This window comes from Zosterops lateralis (assembly GCF_965231275.1).
Source record: "Zosterops lateralis genome assembly, chromosome: 32".
Classification (NCBI taxonomy): domain Eukaryota; kingdom Metazoa; phylum Chordata; class Aves; order Passeriformes; family Zosteropidae; genus Zosterops; species Zosterops lateralis.
The window spans coordinates 5408567-5420172 of NC_139792.1; the positions used below are offsets into that span (position 1 = coordinate 5408567).

At 53.1% G+C, this 11606-nt stretch overlaps 1 long non-coding RNA gene across 1 annotated transcript; it reads right to left on the reverse strand.

Moving 5' to 3' along the window:
* Window positions 1-1937: 1937 nt before the first annotated feature.
* Window positions 1938-3663, reverse strand: LOC310921076. The gene is made up of 3 exons (XR_014592083.1): window positions 3540-3663; window positions 3244-3308; window positions 1938-2461 (listed from the first exon to the last, which is right to left on the reverse strand). It is a non-coding gene; the product is annotated as an uncharacterized lncRNA (long non-coding RNA).
* Window positions 3664-11606: the final 7943 nt, after the last annotated feature.

Sequence of the window (11606 nt, forward strand, 5' to 3'; positions counted from 1 at the left end):
ACCGTGAAAGTGTTTTTGCTGTCTGAAGCCACCTTGTGTCTTTCTGTCAGCAATTCAGAAAGAAAACACAAATTGCCTCCTGAAACCCTTCTGCTCCCTTCCAAATCAGTTCACTGCACAAGCACAAGGCACAGGCTCATCCCCGTTTCCCTCAGGGAGCTAGGAGGTGTCATTTTGCTGCACCTGAGAGGTTATTAGAAAAAAGTATAAAACTAGTTGTTTCTGGATGTTGTTATTTAGGGTTTGGGTTTGTTCTAGGTAATTTGTTGGGTGTTGCTGTGAGCTGGGAGAGGGGCCAGGTTGAAGACCAGACCAAAAGGGAAGTATGATAAGAGAGGAGGGGACAGAAAAGGAGGCAGTGGGGAGAGAATATAAGTTCCCTAGTACCCAGCCAAAGGGAAAGGGGACACGGTTCACCCTGGGCTGGGCAAGGCAATAAAAAGCAGCATTCTGTGTGAGTGTGTGTTGTGTGTGTGTTTGGCTCTTGGGAGAGCAAGATACACACCCAGCTCAGGTGAATCCTTACTAAGAAACAGTTCTCTTTTGCTTTGATGACTTTGTCCCCATTTAATTTCATTCAAGAGTTGGCTCCTTTCTAACACCTCTCTCCCAGCAGCTCAGGGCTGTGTTGCACAGCGCTTGCTGTGTGCCAGAGAGCACAAAGCAGGCTGGGCTGGTGCCCCTGAACATTTCTGCAGAGCGCTCTGCATTTCACCCCTTTGCTGTGGCTAAGTGCAGAGCTCCAGGAGTGCAGGCGCTTCCTGGCAGAGCTGTGTGAGGCCCTTTTGTGCTGCAGATGTGACCTGCCAAGATGTCCCTGCCTCCCGCTGGCCTCGATTCCCCCGGGAGGCAGAAGCGCCGTGCCTGAAGGACGCTGCCCTGTGCTGGAGCCTGCGGAGCAGCCCGGCTCCCTCCCTGTGCCCAGAGTGCTGCACACACTGCTCACCTTTGCCAGGAGTGCCAGGGCAGCCGGCACAAGAGTAGGAATGCTCAGGCAGGCCTGCAGCCCTGGGCTGTGCTGTGCCTTTCTCTCCTCCTGTGCAGACCGCGGGCGGCCAATGCCACCAGTCTGTGCTGTGCCCTGTCATCCCTGCATTTCTTGCTTTCAAGTGTTTGAGTTTTTGCAGCAGCTTCTCACGCTGCTTCATGTAAATAATATTGTATTCTTAGAAATTATCTGTATGTTTTGCATTCTTGTTCTCTGAGCGAGAACTTGACTGATAGTCATATTAACCAATGGAGTCAGGAGGTTGTAACTTCCTTGGACCAATCTTGGCCCTCTGTACAAAATGTATATAAGCCTTTGGAGTCAGATAATAAAGAGCTTTCCATGATTCACCAAGCTGCTGCCTGCTGTCCTCTGTCAAGGTCCACTCCCATGTCACAACGTGTTGCCCCTCTAAAGGCTTGGGGTAACAAGAGACAATTGTGAGAGACCATCCTGTCCTTCCCAAGCCTGAGTCAAATTTACAGGTACCCAAATTTCAGATCCTCTTTAAAATGGAAGAAGGACAGAAAAGTTACGCATATGTCTGTAGGTTATACATGATTTGAAAACAAAAGAATAGCTGATAAAAAATACAAAACCATTTCTATAATCTCTTGGAAAATCATTAGCTAAGGCAGAAACATACAGATGTGAAGTAAAAGTCAAGACTAATTGTTCCTCTAGAAGTGTCAAATTAGCACTTGTAGCATTACTTGGTATATCCTTTTGCCAAATGCAGGTAACAACATTTTCCACAACTGTTTGTGCACACGGGACTGATTATTACCTAAATATTGTTGAATTAATGATCCAGCCAGCTTACCATCAAGCCAAACATTAGTGTGGTTTGCCTTTTGGGATGGGAGAATGGTTGCACTGGTCCCACTTTCTTTAAAGATCCCAGGTGGTCCCCAATCAATTACCCTCCCATACTGTAAGAATTGTTCTTGTGGCTGCTGTCCTATACACGATGTCTGTTTTAACACCGTCTGTTGGAGATGGGTATAAAAGAGCGTTTCAGGAAATGAGGTGGAGTGGCATCCACAGATTTGCTGGAGGTAGACAGAATGGCCGGCAACGTAACAGCAGTCAATTTTCTTGCATTCTCTCAGTGTACATGTATTAAGTGCATTTACATCAAAAATTGAGCACAAGGTAAAGAGGTACATGTTCGAATCCATGTTAAGCATACAGGTGGTAAATCAGTAACAAAAGTAGTGGTAATACTATATGGACTTAACAATATCCTGATCCAGGGGAGGAAGCCAAGTTCCTCCTACCCATTCTGCTCCATTGTTGCTGAGGGGAGGCTCTGGATCCTCCCAGGTCATAGGCCGAAATAGCAGAGGTTGAATGATGTGGGCCCAGTAGATTCTCCCTTCTCCCATTTGGGCAGTAGAGCAGAAAGACAAGGAGGATCATTGTTGTCATCCTCGGCCGGGTTTGATGCATTTTACTGGGGCCAATATGGTCCTGTAGGTAAAGAAACACATCCATAACCTCCTCCCCAAGCTAACAGTGGAACTGGACCTTTCCACTGACTGCCAGGTACATCCTTGCATGTCACTTCTGGATGAACTCCTCCTCCATCAGCATTCTGACCCATGAACCTTTTATGTGCCATTAAGTCATCTCTAGTGGAGAGGAGAGGTTCAAAAAAATTTTAAGCAGAGGTCCCTTTGTACAGCTGCTTTTGAGGGAGCATTCCTATTGCATTTCCCCTTTCTTGTTATTGTAGCATGATTTTCAGAGTATAAGGTGCCCTTTCAACCACAGCTTGCCCTGTTGGGGAATGGGCAATACCTGTGATGTGTTTGATACCCTGAGTGTGGAAGAATTCTTGTGTTTTATGAGATGCATATGCAGGTCCATTGTCTGGTTTAATCTGTTTAGGGACACCCATCGTGCTGAAGCATCTCTTGATTTCTCAGCCTTGTGTGCTGTTGCTACTATGAAACTGGAAAAGGTATCAATAGAAACATGGACATAGTTACAAGTCCCAGAGCTCAAACTGTGTGTTACATTTTTTTGCCAAATATCATTAGGTTTTGACCCATGTAGATTTGCACCTAACGTTTGTGGCAAATAAATGGTCTGTTGACAATACATCCCGTGCTTGTGGCAAAGTCAGATTGAATTGTTTTGCCAGTGCTCGGGCATTTTGATGGTAGAAATCATGAGAAATCAAAGTTTTGCCTGCCCTAACTTTTGTGGTATGGTGACTGTCATGGCAAAGGCATCTGCCCTCACATTACCTTCCACTTGAGGTCCAGGCAGAGTGCTGTGTGGCCTAAGGTGCAGGATGTAATGTTCATTAGACCTGTAAAGTAAAAAGTTATACAGAGTGGTTAATAACACAAAAAGATCTTTGTCAGAGACTTCCTTCAGGAAGTCCCAATTCCCTTAATGATTCCTGCAACATAAAGAGAATCACAAACAATGTTCATAAGTTCCTGTGGCAAACGGCAAAATGCTTCTACCACAGCTGCCAGTTTGACTAGCTGGGTACATCCAGGTTGAAAGGTTATTGAATGTTCCCACTGACTGTTACCATGTCTCTACAGGGTGACAGCTGTGTGTGTCTTTCCTGGTCCATCAGTGAAAACAGTCTTTGCATCAGGGACTGGAGATTTTGTTTGTAGTCATTCTTGCTGAAAGGAGAGCTCCTTGAAGGATTGTAGTAGGGCATGTCGAGGCATCATGTGAAAAAATTGTCCATTATAGTCTGCAAGAGCAATTTGAAATGACAGTGAATCCCTGAACAGAATCTCTAATTCTGCTACAGTAATAAGCAGATGGACTGCTGGATCCTATCCTGTCAGACTCTGGCATTGGAGTAGTCCCACTGACAGCAGTCGAATAAGCATCTCAAGTTGAGTGGTTATAGTTTTTGAAAAGGTGTGTGGCAGAAAAACCCACTCTAATAACCAGAGATAACATTCCTGTACATCACATTGACCAATAAGAGCATAGCGTTGGAAAGATTGCAAAATCACAAACCATCGCAAAGGCAAATCTGGGTTTCCACATGTAGCAAAGAACGTATTGATTTTATCACTTGCAATCTCTAAAGCCTTTTGAGCAGTTCTTGTCAACTGCCATGGGGAAGAGAGATCTGGATCCTCTTTTAACAATTGAAATAAGGGGGATAATTCATTTGTTCTGATTCCCAATAAAGGGTGAATCCAACGAACAGTGCCTAGCAACTTTTGCAAATCATTCAATATGGGTGTATGTATATCAGTTTTTAGGGTCACTGGCTGTGGGATGACTGTTGTCTCCAGTAATTTGAAACCCAGGTATTTCTAGGGAGGTTCTGTGTGGATTTTTTCTGTGGCTAAGCACAAGGCTCTGCTGGCAAGTGTTACCTTTAAAGCAGCAAGACAGTCACGGAATAATGGAGAATCGTCAGAAGCAATTAAAATCTTGTCCATGTAGTGATACATCAAAACAGATGGTTATTTTTGCCATACTGATTATATCGCTGAGTGAATGACAAACTGACAGATAGTAGGACTGCTTTTCATATCCTGAGGTAGCTCAACCCAGTGGTACCATTCCATGGGGGCCTCATGATTGAGAGAAGGTGAAGAAAAGGTAAATTTAGGTGTGTCATCAGGATGGAAAATAATTGTAAAAAAAATCTTTTTAGTCAATTATCACTAATTCCCAGCATTCTGGAATCATTGTGGGGTTAACTATTCCGGGCTGCAATGACCCCCCATAGGTAAAATGACTGGGTTGTCAGCCCTGAGATCCTGTAAACGCCTCCACTTTCCCAGTTTCCTAAGGATAATGAAAATGAGTGTATTCCAGGGGGCACAGGTCTCTGGGGCAGGAGAGGACACCAGCACTGCCAAGGCTCAGGGCGTGGCAGGTCTGCTTGGGCAGGGAGCCCTGGGGGCTCCTTCTGCTGCCCTGAGCCCCCAGAGCAGGGCAGCGTTTGCCCATGGTTTGAGCCGTTCCCAAAGATCCTCTCTTAGGGCTGTCTCAGACACTTGGGCCGAGGGATTCCTTCCAACCTGGACCACTTTAGCTGCGCTGGGGGCAGTCCCTGGCCAGGTGTCTGTGAGTGTAAGGGCCCTTTGTGACACAGTGCAGCAGAGTGGTCACTGTGGCATGGAGTGGGACATGGTGTCAGAGGACCGTTTGTGACATGTGGTGACATAGGTGCTGGCGGTGACACAGCCACACCACAGTGCTTGGAGCACGCGACGGGACAGGACGGGATAGAGCCGTGTCGTGAGGAGCACCCCCACAGCACACTTGTTCCTGTCTGATCCGGAGCTTTTCTGAGCCGTTATTCCTACAGGTGACCTCGACGGCAGACCACAGGACTTTGTGACCTGTGGCCTACCTGAGGTTTCTCTTTTGCAGGTGCCTTCGAGAACTTGTTGACTCGGAGCTCTTCTGAGGCATCTCTCTTGAAGGCACCCTCAACGCCACCCTGTGCCATGGCAGGCATATTTCTTGGCATGTTCAAAATCTTCAGAGGGAAAAGAAAGAAAGACTCTGAAGCACAACAGCCTAAGGAGCCGGAGCAGTTCCAGCCACTGCAGGATAGAGAGAATTGGGCCACAGGGCTGATGGCTGCAGCCAGCTTGGCCCCATCCTTTCCCACCTGTTGTGGACCTGCCCAGGGACAGGATGGAAGAGGGGCTGGGGCTGAACCCCGCAGTGCCCTTGCTCCATCCCCTGGGGCATCCCGGGGCAGTCCCAGCCTGGGGAGGACAGGGCAGGGCTGTGTTCTCGGGCCTCTCTCCCAGCCCCTCAGCTCTGGCTGCTCTCGCTCTTTGCCAGATGCAGCCACAGACTGCACAAAAGAGCAGCAGCCCAGCCGTGGACGCTTCCGCAGGACACTGAAGGTACCTGCAGCCATCCCTGCCTGGGCTGGGCCTGCTGTCACTGCTCAGCCCAGCACCACGCTTGGAGCACTCCATGAACATGTCTCTCTTCCCTGTCCTTTCCTGTCCTGCAGATGTTCCAGAAGTTCCTGCGCATTCGGCGTAGAAAGGCCAGGACCACTGCAACTGAGGGCACAGTTGAGCCTGACTGCGGGCTGACTGAGCTCCAGTCAGAGCCTGATGTCTGCACAGATTTGGCTGAGGAATCAGAAAATCCTGACACCTCAAAGACTGAAAACTCTTCTGAAAGAGACTCTGAAAACAGCGCAAAGTCTCTTCTCATGGCAACAACTGAGAATGTGGTCATCACCAACACTGGAGAGACTCAGGGCATTGCAAAGATTGAAACCAGCCCAGATTATACTGAGCTCTCACAAGACTCTGATGCTGCAATAAATGATGACAGGATGAAGGCTCTAATCGGAGGGACTGAGGACGGATCCATCACAAACACTGACACCAGAGAGACTCAGGGCACTGCAAAACCTGACACCATGCCAACTCCAACTCTGAGTCAGGAAATCATAATGGACTATTTCAAGGACCCTCGTGTTTCTTCTCAGCAGCAGGTAACCAGCCTGGGGCCAGGGCTGGAGGCCTCCCAGGATCACGCGTCCCCTCAAGCCACTGGGCCCCCTCAGCCTTTGAGGCCAACACAGTGTGGCAGGAAGGGAAGCAGTTCTTGGGGGAAGCTGGGGAAGTTGTTCCATTGGACAGCGCTCCAAGTCTTCCCCATGCTTCCTCCAGGTGTCTGCCACAGTAAAGGACATTCACCAGACTCTCATGTCCCATGTCACTGTGGATGCCAGGATGCAAATCGACATTGTGAGGTTGGCTGAAGAACACCCAGCTGACGTGGTGCTGACCCTCCTGTGCTGTGCCCCAACATGTGACAGGTACAGGGCCCACCTGCCTTGAGAGCTCAGGGCTCACCAGCCTTTAGGGCCATGGCCCTGCACGGCCTGTGCAATGGGCTCTGCCACACAGGCAGGGAGGTCCAGGACCCTCGGGCCCCTCTGTTTCCCAAGCCTGCTGCCATGCTCCCTCCCTGCCCTTCAGGGCACTGGGGCTCTGTCACCTGGGCCCCCAGAGCTGCACAGGGCATGGCAGTGTGACTGAGACACCCCTGACACAGAGCTCTGATCCCACAGAGCTGCTGCTATGATGTGGAGAACCATAGGATCATTGGGATCAGCAGTGGAGAAGGTGCTGCCAGCACTCATCTCTGTGATGCAGGACTGGCCACTGCACAGCATGCGCACCTCTGATGGGGAAAACAAGGATGTTTTTGCCCTGGCTGTGAGTTTCTGGGCATTTGCTTGCCCCCAGGTTGCCTCTCCAGCAGCTCTTCATCCTCTCCCTGCCTCAGGCGCTGGGCTGAAACCTGGGCTAAGGGCAGGCTCAGGGGGCACCAGGCCCGCTGCTCCCCCGGCATCTCTCCTGGGGCCCTGCCACACGGACACCTCGGCACTGAGTGCTCTCTTGGGCTGCTTCTTTTGCAGGCAACTCTGGTCGTGTGGGTGATTGTCCAGGTGCCTGAGTGCCACGAGGCAGTGATCATTTATTCAGCCCGACTGTTTGTGTCTCTGCTCTTCCATATTGTCGTCACCACAGAGCAGATGCCAGAGGAAGTTGATAACTTCTGGAAAGCATGCCGGGAGGAACATCGCCTTTCTTGCAACCCTAACAGGTCCCAGTCCTCCTGTCCTTGCCATGTCCTTGGGGCATGTGCCAGTGCTCCCAGTGTGACCTGGCTTTGCTCTGCACACAGGTTTGCAGTGCAGGCCATGAAATCCCTGCTCTGCCGGCTGCGGTGTGACAATGAGGTGATCGCTATGGAGCGCAAGCGTGGCTGGGACACGATGCTTTGTGCTGACACCCAGCACTATGCCGTGGGTCTGCTGGCCAGGTGAGACCCCCTTCACCCCACTGCCCACTGGCGTCTGTGCTCTGTGCTTGGGGTGCCCCACACAGTCCTTGCAGTCATGGGCCAGAGGTCCCATCACTTTAGGGACAGCTGAGCAGACTGGAAAATGCTTGGAGAGGAGGGTGCCCAGAAGGAGCCACCTCCCAAAGGGCACACATCCCCTCCAGTGATGCTGGGGAAAGACTGAACCTCTGCGAGTCAGTCCTGGGAGAGGTTTGTCACCCCACCTCACGGTCTTGGTGCCTTTTTTCCCCCTGAAAGGGAGATGCGCCATGTCTTGATCCCCTTCTGTTCCCGCATTGCATTCCACCTGCTCAAGCCTCTCAGTCGGGAGAAGACAGGATGGGATCTGCCCTTCTTGGCATTCCTTGTAGAGGTGAGTCTGAAGGCCAGCGCTACCTTGCTCAGCTGCCTCCCAGCTCTCTGCCCTCTTGTAGCCACATCCCTACCCTGGGACAGCGCCCATGTCCTGTGCTGCTGTCTGGGCCCGGCCCTGTGCAGTTCTGGGCTCCGGCTGGCTGGGCCCTGTGTCACTGCCCTGTGCCTTTCAGGTCCTCGAGTACTTGAATTTGAGTAAATACGGTGACAGTGTCCTTCAGATCATGTCCAGGTACCTGCACAGCAAGTGCAGACAGAGGCAGCGCCTGGCGCTCAGAGGCCTCGTGGTGCTCAGCCAGGATCCCTCCATGGTGAGCAGGGGGCAGCGGCTGAAGCTGCACTGGGGAGAGCAGCCCCATGTTCTGGCTGGGCTTCAGGAGCTGAGGCAGCTGCTCCCAGCTCTCCTGCCTCAGCTGCCCCAGTGCTTTGGGACAGGCCTTTGGCCTCTGGGCCCTGCAGCAGCAGGGTGGGCTTGCAGTTCCGGGGTGCTGTGGACAGTACAGCTGTTCATGGCTTCACAGCACAGCCTTGTGTTCCACACAGGCCATAACAATGTGCAGCCTGTCTCGATGCCTTCTGGATCTGCTGAGTGATGCAGATGGAGAGGTGGTGTCCATGACCCTCCGTGTGTTCACTAACATGCTAAAGCACAAAGACATCCAGGTATCGAGCACCACTGCTCCAAAGCTGGCTGAGGCCCTCCTGCTGCTTTTTGACCACGTAAGGCTCTGTACCTCCAGCCACGGCACTGGCTGCTGCCCAGAAATGTCGTGCCTCATGGAGTTTTGGGGCCTTGCCCAGGTGAGCCTGGAGTAATTGGTCCTATGGTCTCATCCTCTTCCTTTCCTCCAGGACAACAGCCATGTGCAGCTGCTCTCCCTTGACCTCCTCTTCAAGTCGATGGACTCGGTAGTGGATGAAGGAAAAAAGCCCCTGGAGAAGATTTTGAGCCAGAGCCTGCTCCCGCTCTTCTTGCACTGCCACGATGAGAACCAGCGTGTGGCAAAAGTGAGGTTTTGTGTGATGCTGGTGCATCTCTGGGAGGAGGCTCAGCTGCCTCCTGCCCCAGTGCCTTCCCAGGCTGCAGCCTCCTCCAGGCCTTGGCACAGGGACAGGAGTCCTGTTCCTTGGGCTGCAGAGCCATCTCTGCATTTCTGCTGCTCTCCAGGCCTCTCGGGAAACGCTGCTTCGTGTAACCGAGTTCCTGAAGAGGAGAAATCTCAAGCAGCTGGTGAAGAAGCAGCAGCTCTTGAAGTTCCCCAAGTGTCTGGTAAGGATGGCCTGGAGAAGGCCCAGCCTCAGCCTGGAGGAGCACCCTGACTGCACCACTCAGTGTGTGGGGCTGTGGCCCCTGGCCAGTGCTGCACCCAGGGGCTCCAGCCTGCGCCCCACACGCTGCTCCCTTCCCTCCTGCCGCTCTCTCCAGCTGGCAGAAGACAGGAGCCGAGCGATCGAGCACCTGCGCCGGGCCCTGCCGTACCTGGAGCACCCACAGGAGCCCCTGCGGGAGGCGGCCATCAGGTTCATGGGTGAGCCACGAGCCCGGGCTCCCTCCCCGGCCCGCCGCAGCTCGGCCCCGGCCCCGGCTGCTGCTCCGGCTGCTGCTGCGGCATCCGGGCCCGGCGCCGTGGAGCCCCGCCCGGCCTCGGGGCTGCTTCCACCCTCTGGCAGCCGTGCCCTTGGGCGGCAGCGTGCGGCAAGGGCCCGGGCTGAGCCCTGCCGGGGCAGGAGGCCGTGTGGGCACAGGGCGGGCAGCGCCGCTGAGGGCCCAGCAGGGAGAGCTCCGGCTCATCTCCAGGGGGGAGTGAGGGCAGCGGGCTGTTAGCGGGGTCTGGCCGAGGAAGCTGCACTGCCTGGGTAGGGAGCTGCAATCCCTGGCCCGGCTGTGGAGGGCTTTGCTCCTTGTGTGGACGAGGGCTGGAGAGGGCATGACACACAGAGATTTCAGGGACACGTGGGGATTTCATGGCAATCACCTTCTGGCGGATCCCACTGTCTCCTGCTTCCTTCTGGGTGGGATAGCCCTGGCAGGAAGATCTCCTAGGAATCCCGCAGATCCAGGCTCTGTTCCTCTGTCTTCCAGCCCTTCAAGCCCAGAGGCAAGAGAGCAGCCTATCACGCTCCAACCTGCAAAATCAAGCCCAGTTTCCCCAAAAAGCTAAAGAACTGGGGACATGTTCTGAATCCAGTGATCCAATGTCCCAAGAACAACACCAGGAGAGACTGAAGTGGAAACCACCTCTCAGTCCGGCTAGAGCTCCACGCATAGCTGAGGCTGGGCACAGTTGTCATGGCTTCAGACTTCTCCCTGTTCGTAGATAGCTCCCTCCCTTTTCCCCTAAGAGCCTGCGCATCCCCTATTTTTCCCTGCACTCTCCACCCCTTTTCAGAGCTCCCTCCCTCCAGCCCTCAGACCCTGCCCATCCTCCCTTATTCCATCCCAGCTCATCCCTTTGCTTTGCCTTTAATTAATAAACAGTTTTGCTTCTTCACTTTACCTGCATCTCTGTGGAGCTGAGGCAGCATAAAAACCTGAGCCCTGGGACACACAGGCCCCTGCTGCCCTTCTCTTCTGCGCCGTGTTTTGTGCAGAGACACAGAGGAGCGAGGCCACATCAGGCTGGAAAGGTGCCTGTGCTGTAGGTCACATCTCACAACACTCTGGCACTGAAGGTCTTGCTGAGCACCCTGAAGCCCCTGGATTTTGGAAGTGCCAATCTGAGTATGCTCTGAACTCAGCTGTGAGGGATTCAGTGGCAAGCATCCATGGAGGGCAAAGGAGCTTGGAATGCTGGAAGCTTTCAAGAATTCCTTCCTGAAAGGATAGCAATGCTCCATCCCTACAAAGGCTCAGGAAGAGAGCAGAATCAGAGACCATCAGGGCTTAACAGTGAGCTTTGGGTGTGCCTAAGGGCAAGTGAAGCAGCAGCATGGTGACCGAGACGTGGAGGTGCGACCGTGCCAACGCCCGGAGCGCTGTCAGGCAGTGCCGGGATCCCGGCTGCGGTTCTGGGCCCCACAACTGAGGAATGGCAGCCCCTGCCTCAGACCCAGTCAGAAAGCCACCCAAGTGAGACCAGAGGGAGGGCACCCTTCCAGTCTCTCTTGGGCATGGCCACAAACCAGCCCCTGCTTCTCCTTCCTGCGCCTGTGTTTGGGGTGTGCTGATGGCAGCACCAGCCAGGTTGTGCTCTGTGTTCCAAAGGCTGTGGAGAGCGGGCATGAAAAGTGCTGCCTGCACAGCAGAGTCCTGGAAGGTGCTGGCAAGAGCGTCCTGTGTGAACAGGGCTCTGGTCTCTGGCCAGGAACAGCCTGGTTTTGCTGCTGTGACCACAGGCAGGAGTTGAGGCAGGTGAAGGGGCAGCGGGCAGCTTGTGTTTGTAGAGGGCCTGGGGCTGCACACCTGGAC